A 15495-nucleotide genomic window follows, 5' to 3' on the forward strand; every position below is an offset into this window, starting at 1 on the left:
TGCTATGCAAACATTTGTTTAGAACGAAGTCGCGCGCTCGCTTTTCGCCCGTGGCGGCCGCATTTTAATGGGGACAGAATGCAACAACGCTCGTGTTACGTGCGTTGGTTGTACGTTAAAGAACCTTAGGTGGACACAATAGACAGCTTTAGTTACACGTACGTAGAGGCTTTGCGTACGTAGAGCTTCTACGTGTCAGCAGTGCGCATGCGTAGTACGTAGCGGGCGCGCGCGCGTCTCACGGACGTACGTGAGATTCAATTCTTTGCGTGCGTTTCTTGCGCACGTAGACAGCTTCGCGCGGGAGTTCCGCGAGATCACGAACAAGCAATAGCGGGCCGCGCGAGCGCAGGCGGCTTGCTTCGAAACACGGCGACAGGATTGAATTGGCTACCGCCGTGTTCACATTTCCCGATAGATGTAGCTACGGGGTCCCTCTTGGCGTGCGTCGCGTACGTGTAGCTAAACGCGTTTCAGATGGCGTGCACGTAAGGTACGTAGGCTTTTCACGTTTGCGTACGTGAAGCCTCTACGTACGTGTAACTAAAACTGTCTAATAACCCGGAGTCTACCAGTGCGTCTTGCCTCTTAGCCAAATGGTCGTTTTAGCATGCAAAACAACAAAAAAATCATTTTTACAGCGAAGCTGTATGTGGCTAGTTTCCAGCGGATCGATGTCCGTAGACCAAAAACCGTGGGCCGAACCCGAAGATAGCGCAATACCGCGTCGACCCGCGGCGGAGGCGAAGCGGGCTTGAAGCACTCCGCCAACTTGCAAAAATAAGTTTAATATCTTGAGTCCAACTACAACTCGTGTCAGATATTACGCTGATAAGCGACGGCCAATTGACCCGCGTCGGTCATGTCTACGTTCGCACCGCCCTCTCTTTGTCGCCGTTCCAAGCGCTTGCGTATCTCCTTTCCTTTCGTTCCGCTCTCCCGCGGTGGCGGTCCCGTCGAAACCTCACTCGTGTCTAGTTTCCTCCGACTCCTCGGTGCGGCGGTCCCGTAGTCCAAGCGAATGTACATAAAAATCACGGTAAATGAGTCCCTACCAATGTTCGAAATTCTGTGTCACCTCTGTGTCGTATATGCTAAACAGTTTCGCTGGTCATCCGCCTTCACACAGCGGAAGTAAAACTCTTGCTTGGGCAAGTTGGTTCATGCTTGAATGTGTAAAGAGCAAGGCGCAACAGACCAGGACAGAAGAAGTACACAAAGGACAGGAGGCGCCGGTCCTGTCGTTTGTGTTGTTCTTCTGTCCCGGTATATTGCGCCTTGCTCTTTACACATTCACACAGCGGAATGGCTCATGACTTTCTTTTTTAACTCCATTTCGTTTTCACCTGCAGAGGAGGACGAGTAAGTACTGCCGTCTTCGAGTCTTTGTAGCCCGACTGGTGCGAAAAAATGTAGCAAGTGTACACTACTCCTGGTTCCACTCAGTCGAGTTAAAACAGCGCAATTTAACGTGTCTCGCATTGTCCTCCGCAAAAGCATTTTGTTGTCATTGTGCAAGGTCTCCATTCTGAAATTCATTTAAAATTGTTGAAGGCTTCTGACATTATCTTAAAGAGGTCCGTGGCCTGCTTCTTCTGTTCGATTCATGAACCAGTTTTTTCCTCCTGTAGAAAAAAAAAAGGCCAACGTAGCTTCTTAGTCGCGTCCCAATCATACGTTTCACAATGTAAGTGGCACATATATGTAGAAAAAGAAGTACCACTTACCAAATTACCCCTTCGGTGGAGCTTCATGCCTCTGCTACGTATCACGTACCGTTAATGTCTATTCGCATAGGTTCCACTATGCGAATAACATTTTCGCAACTATGTGTTATAACTTGCAACTATCTTATATGGAATCTATGTGGAACGAGGCTAAGAGTGTAACAGAACACAGATACCAACGCCGGACATTTTCTGCAAACTTCCACGTAAGACTTTTGAAATGTTATGGCAATGCTTTCAGACGTAATACCAGGAGATGGTGTTTGCATTTTTTATGAGTCAGCTATTTGTTAAAAATAGCTGCATCAAGTCATTTACACAACTGACGGTCACATTCGTTAAATTCGTTAAATTCGTTGCACGTAATTTTATTATACAGATATAGATAATCTGTGCGCGCTCTTATGACGTAGTGCCCCAACTCCGCAACGAGCTTATGTAAGGCGGCACTACGTCGCAGGTGTGCTATTACTCAAAATGTTCGTCGAGTGAATACCTTTATTTCGAATTATTCGAATCGAGGGATTGATTGGCCATTTCCTCGAATATACGATCCCGGCTCAATACGAGCGATTGAAAAGATTATCGTAGAATGCGAGCAAAAGAAAAATGCCCCCCCCCCCCCCCCCCCGTACGTCATCAATCAAGTACAGTGGCGGTACTTGATTGACATTTCCGTTCTTCCTTGTTTTCTTTTGTCAGCGCATAGTGACAATGTAACACTCGGTGAAAGCCGCCCGGCACCTTTTCGCTTCTTTGGCAAATAATTCTTTGCCATTTCACTGCCTTCCTCTTTTACTGCCCCGCTACACCACTCTGAGCTCTGCATTGTGATTACGCTCATTAGCGTGTATTTTCGTCATCTTGTAGGCACATACTTAAATTTACGAATTCTGGCCGGTGACTTCACAACACGTAACGCCCACATGGAACGAATTCTCAGAACTACACCAGTATCGATATATTAATTTTTAAAGTGTCAGACAAAATGCATTGGCGTTCCAGTTACTGCTGATATTCAATGCGCAGAACGACGTTCTGTTTAAATACTGAGCTGAACAACAGTGGATTTTTGCCGCGAGTTTGAAAACGCATATCTCAAAACCAGTGTCATCCACAGAATTCGTTCCAAGTCGATATGCCTTGCGACCTCACTAGCTGCAATTGGTAGATTTAAATATGTGAGTTAAAGCAAATAATTCAAACTTTGATTAATGTAATTATCTTAATCAGCATTGCGACCTCACTAGCTGCAATTGGTAGATTTAAATATGTGAGTTAAAGTCAATAATTCAAACTTTGATTAATGTAATTATCTTAATCAGCACTGCTCTTTAATTTATCGTAGAAGTAATGGCAGCCTCATCGAGTAATTTAGCACAAGGGTTGTAATTGTGCTAGCTGCCACAGACAGTTCTTTATATAAATATAGCGAGCTGCCCTTCGCTCCTCGCAGACGCAGGGTGTGTGTCGTTCCGTATTGAGGATGCGGAACCTCGAACCTCAAGGAGGTGCGAGACGTAATGCTAACGCATAAGTTACCGCTTAAATCGCCGGTGAATGTTTACGTTTCTCTGTTTGTGCACTTGTTCAGGGACAACAGGCTCTTCATCGCCCTCATCGTCACGTGCTGCGTTGTGTTGGCCTTACTTGCGTTATTGGCAAGCCTATACCTGGTCACCAACTTGTTCGGTAATGATACATCCTTGTTCACGATTCTTGCAAACTTGCTCGAGTGCGGTTACTTGCAGCGCCTGCGACGACGTTTTAAAGCGAAGCTTTCAGCTCGAACCCCACCGTACCTTGAAGACCGTGTCTTGTTGGAAAGCTAAACACGATACAGTGCGCTTGCAAGTGTCCCTGCTATCATGCACCGAGATAAAAAGAAGAAAAAAAATGGGGGGGGGGGGGGCATAGAACTAAGGACATGTTGTTGTAGCAATTGCTACGAAAGGGTGGATGTCTGATTTTCCCTTTATTCATTACTTCTCTCCACCTTGCGGGTTTCCGCAGAACTACTGCGTCAAACTCTTGCGTTTGCTTCGTGTTGTCGACAAATTCGACTTCGCCCTGCCATCTGCTAGCCGCCTGGTTAGCTCAGATGGTAGAGCGGCTGCCCCGGAAAGGCGGTGGTCCCGGGTTCGAGTCCCGGACCAGGACGAATTTTTCTTCAACTATGAGGCTTTCCTTTGAGGAACCCGTATGGGTTTCCTTTGTAGCAATTGCTACGAAAGGGTGGATGTCTGATTTTCCCTTTATTCATTACTTCTCTCCACCTTGCGGGTTTCCGCAGAACTACTACGTCGAAGCCCAATGCGCTACGGACCCAATGAACAACTGGCCTCAGAAATTCGGCACATATATCATCAAAGCCATGTCAAGGGACACAACATAATCTTTCAGTGGCTGCCAGGACATTGTAACATCAGCGGAAACGACCACGCCGACGAAGCCGCCCGATCTGCACATGAAAGTGGTCGACGAGTCTTCATTCCGCTTTCGGGAACAAACGCTGCGGCTGGGCTGCGATTGATGTCCCGCCACTGTACTTTTCCCCTGTGAGACTCAAATGTTTTCACCATGTGTCGGTTGCATTCGTTGTCTACGGGCATATGGATGCACCTCCCGCCTGGGTTACCTCGACGTGAACAGGCCATGCTCTACCATCTGTGGCTAGGCGTTGCCTTTACGAACTCATATGCTTTCCTCATTGGAATGGCCAACAGCCCCACGTGCGGCACATGCAACATCGACGAGACGCTCGCACATATTATCTGTGTCTGCCCGCGATATAGCGCTCAGAGACAAGTGATGTGCAGAGTACTGGACCAGTTGGACAATCGTCCACTATCAGAACTAAAAGCTCTAGGCCAATGCTCCGAAACAACATCCGCGTTGAAGGCCTTACTCGCGTTATTAAGGTTCCTGCGGTCTACAGACTAAGACCGCCGCCCCCTACCGCTCTGTAGTGTACGCGCTTCGTTCGTGCTTGTCTCTCTTTCTTTCTATCTCCCCCTTCCACTCTGTTTCTCTTTTTATCCCCTGCGCAGGGGAGCCAACCGGAACTATCTCTGGTTAACCTCCCTGCCTTTCTCTCCATTATCTTATCTCTCTCTCATAAGTAATGATTCGAAAAATGCTACGCGCTATAGGACAATTAATTCCTAGTGCGGAGTTGCTGCCCCATTTTTTTTTTCATCATGGTGACTAAACTTTCCTTATTTCCTTTTTTCCAATGCTATCGAGTAACTGAACACTTGCGAATACGTGAGACTAAGTGTCGCACGGTATAACCCAGTGTCGTTTAGCGCTGTATGTTTTTACATGCTGTGACTGACTCGTAGACATCCTGTCATGGCACGCAGACGAAGATGACGACGACTTGGACGTAACCGAGAGCACGGTGAAGTACGCGAAACAGGGCCCTGGTACTCGAGGTTCCACCCCACTGGTGAGCCTAAATCGCACATAGCGGGCGCTAGTGGACATGCCGTCCAAATCTTGGAGTGCGAGTCATGCAGCTTTGTACTGCGTCTCGCCAACTACGCTAGCGCGGCTGCATGCACTGCACATTGTGCGCAGATGCAAATCCGTGTGCGCTATATGCCGTGTAAGATGCAATTACACGCAGCTACATTGTTTACAGATGAGTGTGTGTGTGTGTGCGTGTGTGTGCGTGTGTGCGCGTGCGTGTGCGTGCGTGTGCGTGTGATCCGTATGTCTAAGATGCAACAGTACGCAACTGCTTAGTGTGTACAGATACAGATCCGTATGTGTGAGGTGCAACTGCCGTATGTAAAGATGCAGATCCAGGTTCTTGAGATGCAACGATACACAACTGCACAGTGTGGAGGTTGTCTCCATGTGTGCGAAATGAAACTGCAGGCAAATGTAATATGCAAAGATGCTGGCACGTGCGTATGACATGAAACTGCAGGCCACTGCAGCGTATGTGCAGATGCAAATCCATGTTTGCGAGATCCAACTGCAGTTAAATGCAGTCTGTACAAATGGAGATGCTTTTTCTGCGTTGCTTTGCAGATCGCTGGAGTCTGCCAGCTACGCACCAGTTCGTTAGAGTCCACGTGTAGTTACTGTCAGCTATCACGCGGAAAATCTGACCCTTACTTGAAGCTTTCTTTGTTTTAAAGGGAAGTGGAACTAAAAACTGCATTGTCGCTTCTTCTATCGCGCTATCTCTCTCTCTCTCTCTCACTCTCTCTCTCTGTCTCGCGAGGACAGCAAACTTTTGCGGTCGATTGTGCATACATTCAAAAATGCGCTGCACTTTCGATACGGCATCATCTTGCGAGAGACCTTAACACAGAGAGATGCGAACCGCGTACCAAATAACTTGTTCCACGAACTAGCAGTGACGCCTGTTTCACAGGAAAAACTAATATAGTCACTAAACAAAATAGCATGACATAAATACATATTCGTGGATCATGTAGAAAAGCAGTTAAACTCTCCTCAATTTTTTTTCTGGTTTATCTGCAGCTAAGATAAAGTGATGTATAGCTGCGACAGTGCCCCACTGCGAGCGATGTCACGTACCGGAAACATGTGTTTTACACTTTTGGTTACGTCTTGAACAGATGGTTTTCTTTTCTCGCTTCACACGAATGTAGAGTAATTTGCATTCTGTGTACCTTGTAACCCCTTACAAAAAAAAATAGACGGCGGAACCAATCTCACGATGACAGTGGAAGGTAATGCGTTTAGCATTGAATCAAACGACACAACGTCTTACCACTGTCTAAACGAGTTACGTATGAGGCATGTGCTACCACGCGATACCTTCTTTCGCGCTTCCCCATCGGTGCCACCTAGCGCCACCGCCGCAAAGCATGCACGTGGACTGCGAAGTTCATGGCGCACATGTGCGTGCGAACGCTGACAAATGCGTCAGATGCCAACCGCACGCCTCCATCGCGCTTCCTTCTGGACACGCTGCGCCATCTAGTGACCCTGTCGAGAAGTCCGCGCGTCGCCTCCGAGACGAGAGGCAGGGCGCGCCAGTGTCTGGGAATGCTGAAAATTGTTCCCTCGTTAGCCGCACAATAGGTGGCCCATACTCATTTACCCAAGTTGCCGTCAGCTTGAATGAAGAGCGCCACATAACCCAGTACATTCATGGCGCAGCTCGCTAATGCGTTGGCGTGAGAGGTGTTCTCTAAAAAGCAGCACGTACCCTTGCATTTGTGAGAGAGGTGCTTTTTTTTATTGCGATAAAGACTTGCCCTTAAGGCATAATTCTTGGTGCGTATATGTGTATTATATGTGTGCTGGGAGGCCTGTGTTGTGTATGAATTGAAGCAGTGTTTTGTGGAATCTGTTATGTATCCAGCGGTCATAGCTGGTTGTCACACTGTAGTGGAGGCCGGCTTGCAGTAGGAGACGCGAGCGTGAGATTTTAAACCAGTACACGTCCATATTAGGTGGTATTAACATGAAGGTTTTAAACATGGAAGTTAATATCGAGGTCCAATCGGCAAAAGGCTAGATAGCGATAGATGTAATAAAACCTGAATACATCAAGCAGGCTAAAGACTATGTCCCCGCCACATTTCAAAGTGGAATGTCAATAACCATCCCATAATCATCATGATTATGCGCAATTGCTAGTAGCAACTACGCATCACGACTTTGCATCTACAAATCAAGCCATACTGTTATTATCGACATAGAATATCAGATTAAAACGATAAAAAAGGGGCACTATCGGACTGGCGAAGGAATCCAACCCGTGACCATTGAGAGTGGGGCATGACGAATACGTATTTTGAACGCATGCAGAGCGGCGTACATGTCACGTGCTGATTATGACTAACATACTTACATATTACATATTCTCCTAAACCCGAACGGGCTCAAATGCATGGAATGCAGGGTCAGTTGACAGTGAATTCACCCGTAAGAGGGCCCTAGCTGCTGTCATTGCTTACACTGCAATCTTTAGAAGAACCAGAGTGCCCCAGTTTCTAGCACTACAAATGCGATCTTTTATAGTAGTTTGAATGGGCACAAGTTTACACGAAGACAATTAGGACCTTCGAGAAGGCTCATTAACGCCCTGCCTGATTACAGCCTCGGCCACGATTCAATTCGAAGTGGCGATTTAATTAGGGGCATTAAAATATTACTACACAATCCTCAATACCCTTTCCAGTGCCCTCAAAAGGCCTCTAATCGGTTCTTGCGCCGTTTCACCTTGTCTTGTAGTCGCTTGTGGTGACAAGACACTTGTGTTGCTTCTTTGAAAATAAAGCAGTGTGCTAATATTCGAAATTTTGAATAGACATTGAAAAATTTTTGCTGTCTCGTTGACACTCAATTAGAGAATTGACCAGCTTGTCAAACAATCTTCCCTGCCTCAATATAAGACATGTTGGCAAATATTGCATCCTCCAAGGAGAGAGCCCTGTGCAAGTAATAACTGCTTCGAAGGATTCTATACAAGCAGAGACGCTGTTGAAAGCGCGGAAACACCAGTTCCTGAGCGAACGCACAGACCAGATAAGATGTGCTAGCTTATTTCCCGCCATTGATTAGCAATGTATCGCTTTTAGGTAGCATACGCAGGGTGTCCCACGTAATTTGAGCCAAATATTCAAAATACGTCAATTCAACTTAACTGGACAGAACCAAGGTAATGTTTGCCGCCGCTTCGAGATAGATTTTTTTCCTTCCGCAGGCAGCCTTGACGCTCGGGAAAACACTTTTATGTACCATGTATCGAGCAACAGAAATCTGTACCGGGAGTTTTCGATGTTGCTCTACAATTCTCTCATTGACACTTTTCACCTAATTATATTTGATAAGTTCATTAGTTAAGACTAATTATCTGATTAGGCGGAATGAAAAAAAAAATTGTCTCCAAGCCACGGCAAACAACGTTACCTTGGGTCTCTCCAGCTACGCGGCATTTGCATATTTTTTTATGTTGGCTCAAATTACGTGGGACCCCCTGTATACGAATCGGCTCTTTCGGTTCCCGCAAAGCAGTTTATCATTTAGCAGCCTAGCATACGTACACCGTTGTACACAATTTACACTGGTGTAACATCGCACTTATCACTTTCAAAAAGCGCAACACCTTAGGTGAATCTTGTAATGCGTTATTCGTTCGTTGTATTAATTCCACCGTATCGGTGCGCCGAATAACCAAGTGCGGCTGGTTTTCATATACCAGCTCCTCAGTTGGCCGGACGCTCAGTTGCGGAAGGCATAACGTGCACATATCAAGTAATGTAACTTTTACATTTTTATAATTTATGTAAACAACTACCTAACGTGTTTCGAAATTGGGAAATGTTCGATATTTGAATCAATACTCAGAGGACATTTTTCCCGAATATTTGATTTGATTAGGATGCTTCCAAATTCGAACCCCCCTGGAGGTCATATTCCGTGCTCACACGAGCGCGTACGAGGTCCGTACAGTTTGTCACGTGCACGCGGCACGTGAGCTATGTGGCGCGTGCCCGTGGATCGCAAGAACGGGGACAGAATAGGCTTTTGTTCTAACTGTGGTTAAATACTGTTTTATGTCCTCAGTGACAATGTTCTCCAACGTTACGCACTCTTTACGTTGTCTGTATAAACAAATCGATCGATAAAAGGATCGCTGCAATAAAAACACGGGCACTGCAAGTTCACTGTAACTGAAGCGTATTTAACCCTCTCTGATGCAATAACTCCTCTAGGAACCAATGTTTCGCAGGAGACTGTGAAAAACAACACATTTACCCTCTCAGTTAACGCATCAGCACTGCCACGTGCGATAAACGTATGGAATAGTCTTCCTGATAACATTGCGTGCTTAATAAATCGTGACGCCTTTCGCGAAGAATTGCAAAGCTTCCTGTAGAAACATTGCATAAGGATGTTATTGACCTGCTTTCCTTCCCTGCTTTTCACACTAGTATTTTTGTATTTTTTGTGTGTATGAGTATATTACTGTCTAGTGCATAGCCTAGACAAACATTTTTTTAACTTTGCTTTACTTATGTTGTGACTGCCTGTATTGATATTTATAGTGTTTACTCCTCTTGAAACACTTACTTTATATCCCCCTTTACCCAATGCCCTTAAATGGGCCTGTAAGATATCTTACATAATTCAATAAATAAATAAATAAACAAAATGTGAGCGCCAGCACTGCTGACGTCACTTGTAGACTTTGTGGCGCCGGAAAATATAGCCCTGTCTGACATTTCGCAAATGTACGTACAACGCGTCATGCAGAAGTTAGACATCTGTGCTGTATTTTTGTAATCTGCTGCCTAATGAATATCATCCGTCTCGGCTGGCGTAACAGAGGTCTTCAAGTAATCTGTGACCATATTTCGAATTGAATGCTCCGAATTGTGAAGTCTGAAGAATCCCACGCTGCTGATAACACCTTGAGTTCTTGGCAATATATGAGAGAACCATTGGATTAGTTGTAAAAGAATTATTTTACCGGTATTTTGTCGATAAAATTCAGGTAATGTAAAATTTACCTTTTGTTAGTAACATTCTAATTGAAGAGGGCTAAGCAAACATTCTTTTCTTTTTATCATTCGCCAATGTTGTTTCATAATAACGGAAACCCCAACGAATGTTTTCTTTTTGAAATGCAGACCACTGCTAGCAGGAAGGCGCCAACAAAACCGCGTCTCCACCCTACGGCGCCGACGGCTCGTAAGACTCCACAGTCAGCCATAAGCGAGATCGGTTTGTCGAGAGAGCCCGATTTTTTTAAGACAACGAGACCAGTTGCAGGTATTACCCCCCAAAAGACCCATATTCCAAGTGGGAGGAGCGCTGCTCCAAAACTGGCGACTACGACAACAAATGCTAAAACACCTCCGCAGCTGACGCCACAAACGCAGCCTCCCAAGGCAACGAAGCCTGCGCCGCGAATACCAGCAGCCGAGGCGACGAGGCCTCGGCCGCGAATACCAGCACCCAAGGCGACGAAGCCTCCGCAGCCAACGCCACCTGGCAGGGGGAAGAAGTCTCCGCCACCAACGCCACCTGGCAGGGGGACGAAGCCACCGGCGCCAACGCCACCTGGCAGGGGGAAGAAGTCTCCGCCGCCAACGCCACCTGGCAGGTGGACGAAGCCTCCGCCGCCAACGCCACCTGGCAGGGGGACGAAGCTGCCGCCAATGCCATCTGGCAGAGGGACGAAGCTGCCGCCAAAGCCACCTGGCAGGGGGACGAAGCTGCCGCCAATGCCACCTGGCAGGGGGACGAAGTCTCCGCCGCCAACGCCACCTGGCAGGGGGACGAAGCCTCCGTCGCCAACACCACCTGGCAGGGGGACGAAGCTGCCGCCAGCGCCACCTGGCAGGGGAACGAAGTCTCCGCCGCCAACGCCACCTGGCAGGGGGACGAAGCTGCCGCCAACGCCACCCGGAAGGGGGACGAAGCCTCCGCCGCCAACGCCACCTGGCAGGGGGACGAAGCTGCCGCCAATGCCACCTGGCCGGGGGACGAAGCCTCCGCCGCCAACGCCACCTGGCAGGGGGACGAAGCTGCCGCCAATGCCACCTGGCCGGGGGACGAAGCCTCCGCCGCCAACGCCACCTGGCAGGGAGACGAAGCCTCCGCCGCCAACGCCACCTGGCAAGGGAACGAAGCTGCCGCCAACGCCACCAGGCAGGGGGACGAAGCCTCCGCCGCCAACGCCACCTGGCAGGGGGACGAAGCCTCCGCCGCCAACGCCAGTTGGCAGGGGAACGAAGCCTTCGCCGCCAACGCCACCTGGCAGGGCAACCAAGCCGCCGCCGCCAACGCCACCTGGCAGGGAGACGAAGCCTCCGCCTCCAACGCCACCTGGCAGGGGGACGAAGCCTCCGCCTCCGACGCCACCTCCCATGGCGACAAAGCCTCAGCCGCCAACACCACCTGGCAGGGCGACAAAGCCTCCGCCACCAACGCCACCTCCCAAGGCGACGAAGCTTCCACCGCCAACACCATCTCCCGAGGCGACAGAGCCTCCACCGCCAATACCGCCGCCACCGGAGGGGACGCATCCTCCGCCGCCTACACCACCTGGCAGGGCGACGAAGCCTCCGCCGCCAACGTCACCACCCAAGGCGACGAAGCCTCCGCCGCCAACACCACCTGCGAAGGCGACAGAGCCTCCGCCGCCACCGAAGGTGACGCAGCCTCCGCCGCCAACACCACCTCCCAAGGCGACAAAGCCTCCGCCGCCACCAATGACCACACCACCACAGACGACGCCGCCTGAAGCAGTGACCACGACGGAACGTAAGTAAAACTGAACATTTCGAAACGTATTTTAACCATTTTCTTTTCCCCCTGGATAATCAGTGCTGTCTTACATGTAAATTGGAAATTTCGATCACGAAAATTTGTTATATTAGAGATCTCGTGTCAGAAATCCTGGGGGGCACTAGGTGGTAAGAATTTAAACGCAGTTTTCAACAGGACAGGCGTAGGTGTAGCTCGCTGGTGTATGTTGAACTTGGTGGCGTGTACCATTACTTTCAATGCGAAACGATTATATGCTCCATGAAGTGGAAAATCCGGCGTCCGTTGTTACCATCTCACGGTACCAAAACCCACGTGACCAAGTGATGACGTCACGTTCACGGCACTGGACCTGCGGCGGGTCGCACTGGGAATTGAATTCTGGGGTTTTACGTGCCAATACCACAATTTTGATTATGAGGCACGCTGTAGTGGGGGACTACCGGGTTAATTTTGACCACCAGGGGATCTTTAACGTGCCTCTAATGCACAGGATACGGGAGTTCTTGCATTTCGCCCCCGTTGAAGTGCGTTAAGAAGTTTGCAGGGACAACATGGCCACAATTAGCACATGACCGGGGTAGTTGAAGTATGGGAGATGCCTTTGCCCTGCAGTGTGCGTAACGAGGCTACTGCTGCTGCTGCTGCTGCTGATGATGATGATGAAATGCGGCTGCCGAGGCCACGATTCGATTCCGCGACGCAGCGCAACACCACAGCCGCTAAGCCACGGCGGCGGGTCGGTTGCACTGCGAGATCCTACGATGAACAGCAACTGACGGATGCCGTGACCCATTCTCAAAACTGGATTAAGCTGGATTAGGGTGGTTTCGGTTGAATTAGGGTGGATTAAGGTTGGGACAAATTAGATCAAGGTGGATTACATTGGATAATGGTGGAATAAAATGGATTAAGTTTGGTACTAATTAGTGCAAGCAAAATTTATGTTATTAAGGCGGAGCTTTAAGGTGATAACTTAGCACCCTTAAGGGTGTGAAAATTATTTCTATTTACTAAAGAAAGTCCCAGTTTCGCCCGAAAGGCGAATCATTGATTTCGATAGAAAATTATCGGAGAGCTATACGAAGTAAGGATAGTAGGTTTATCGACTGTTTAAACTTGTAAACACTCGCTTGCTAACTAAACAAGCATGGTGGCACGCTCGCACAAGCAAACATATAGACACCATATTGGACTTTATGCTTTCCCTTAACCTCGAGCAAGTCGTGAAAGTAAATACAAGAGAAAATGCAGTCCTAGATCTTTTGTTGAACGTTAAGGGACAAGAAAAGAGCAGATTGGGTGAGGGAACAAACGCGAGTTAATGATATCTTAGTTGAAATCAAGAACAAGAAATGGGCATGGGCAGGACACGTAATGAGGAGGGAAGATAACTGATGGTCATTAAGAGTTACGGAATGGATTCCAAGGGAAGGAAAGTGTAGCAGAGGGCGGCAGAAAGTTAGGTGGGCGGATGAGATTAAGAAGTTCGCAGGGACAACATGGCCACAATTAGTACATGACCGCGGTAGTTGGAGAAGTATGGGGGAAGCCTTTGCCCTGCAGTGGGCATAACCAGGCTGATGATGATGATGATGATGATGATGATGATGATGATGATGATGATGATGATGATGATCTTTTATTTATAAGTGACATTTTCGGCGGAGGTACTCTGTTAGTTGAGTAGGGTTTTTCAGATCCCAAATTAATTTTCTACTCATGGAATAAAGACACTCATAGGCACAAAAATGCTTCTGTGATAAAAGTTATGAAGGACTTTGCTTGGGCGGATGATGTGGCCTTAATAGACTATTTTGATACTCATCTATGCGGTCCTATAAGTAATATAGAGGCAGCATGGAAGCGAATTCGTAATGTTATTCACCACTGTATCGAAAGCTTTATGCCACTAAAAGCGTTTCGTCAGCGTAGATTAAATCCATGGATCACCAGTGAAATAATTCAGAGTAAAAGAAAAATACGATGGAGGAAGAAACGTAAAACAGAATACAAGCAGTTCAGGCACCTTAAAGACGATTTGTTAGGGAAAGTTAGGTAAGGAGCTAGAAATATTTTTTTTTTCAACAGCCTCGCGGACTTCATTAAAAACGATCCTTATAAGTTCTGGCGCTACTTAGGGAACACAAAAGTCGAAGTGTCCAAACTGAATGTCGATGGTGTCATTCAGACAGGTCCTTCTAGCATAGCGGAGACCTTTAACGAGTACTTTCAAAGTGTATTTTCTCAGTATGAAGAACATGAGCCACGAACCACCGCATCAGACCTCCCGCAGGACATTCGGGTAACGCGTGAAGGGGTTTTGGCGTTGATTTTAAACGTTGAAACGCGTAAAGTTACTGGACCGGACGGTATCCCGAACCTATTTTTAAGGCGATATGCCGGACAAATTTCTTGGTACCTAACAGAGCTCTCTAACTTTTCACTGAAAATGGGCGAAATACCTGATGATTGGCGTCTGGCGCGAGTAGTTCCCATACACAAAGAGGGCAGCCGTCTTCTGCCTTCAACTACCGCCCTGTTTCAATGACCAGCCAATGCTGTAAGATGTTAGAGCATGTGATTGCTAAGCAAATACAAGGCTTCTTCTCCGAACATAAAGTTTCATCGGTTCATCAGCACGGGTTTAGAAAGGGCATGTCTACAGTTACACAGCTGGTATCGACATTGCATAATTTGTTTGGTGTTCTTGACATGACCGGCCAAGTAGGTGTATTGTTTACGGACTTTTGCAAGGCATTTGACAAGGTACCGCATGATAAATTATTATTTAGGTTGGAGAGCATTGGACTTCCACTCTTTGTTGTTAGGTGGATTTCCGCGTACCTTAATCATAGGCAACAGTTTGTACAAGGGCAGGATTTTTCTTGCAGTGTGCTGCCAGTTACCTCGCGGGTTCCACAAGGGAGTGTGTTAGGGCCATTGTTGTTCTTAATTTATATAAATGATTTAACGGAGGTAATACCAAAGTATGTCTAAATCAGATTATTTGCTGATGATTGTGTGGTTTTGAAAACAATCTTGAATGCCTCTTTACCACGCCTCTTTACAAGCAACGGTTCTGGCAATTCACGACTGGTGCGAGAACTGGGGCATGGAACTGAATGGGGAAAAAACTTGTACGTGTAGCAAGGGAAAAATGTCCGAGTACCTTCACCTACCACAATAAAGGCAGCAGTATAAATGAGGTTGATAAATATAAGTGCCTAGGAGTAACTCTTACCAGTGATCTTTTATGGGGTGTGCACATTTCAGACATCTGTGCGTCAGCTTTTCAAAAGCTATGTTTTCTTAAGAGGAAACTTAGAAATGGTCCTGTAAGTGTTCGGCTTCTAGCTTATAACGCACGTGTTAGGTCGAAGTTAGAGTACGCGTCTGCGCTGTGGGACCCATATGTTAAAAAATATTTAATAAATCTTGAAGGTGTTCAAAGAAAGGCTGTACGGTTTATATTCGGAAAATATAGAAGTACGGATTT

At 47.4% G+C, this 15495-nt stretch overlaps 1 non-coding gene and 1 pseudogene across 1 annotated transcript; one reads left to right on the forward strand and one right to left on the reverse strand.

Annotated features, from left to right (window-relative positions):
- Nucleotides 1-689: 689 nt before the first annotated feature.
- Nucleotides 690-861, reverse strand: LOC126518434 (U2 spliceosomal RNA; annotated as a pseudogene).
- A 2952-nt stretch (nt 862-3813) lies between these two features.
- On the forward strand, nt 3814-3888 carry TRNAS-GGA (transfer RNA serine (anticodon GGA)). The gene has a single exon. It is a non-coding gene; the product is annotated as a tRNA-Ser (tRNA).
- The last annotated feature ends 11607 nt before the right edge of the window (nt 3889-15495 follow it).

The sequence above is a fragment of the Dermacentor andersoni genome, chromosome 11 (assembly GCF_023375885.2).
Source record: "Dermacentor andersoni chromosome 11, qqDerAnde1_hic_scaffold, whole genome shotgun sequence".
Lineage (NCBI taxonomy): Eukaryota > Metazoa > Arthropoda > Arachnida > Ixodida > Ixodidae > Dermacentor > Dermacentor andersoni.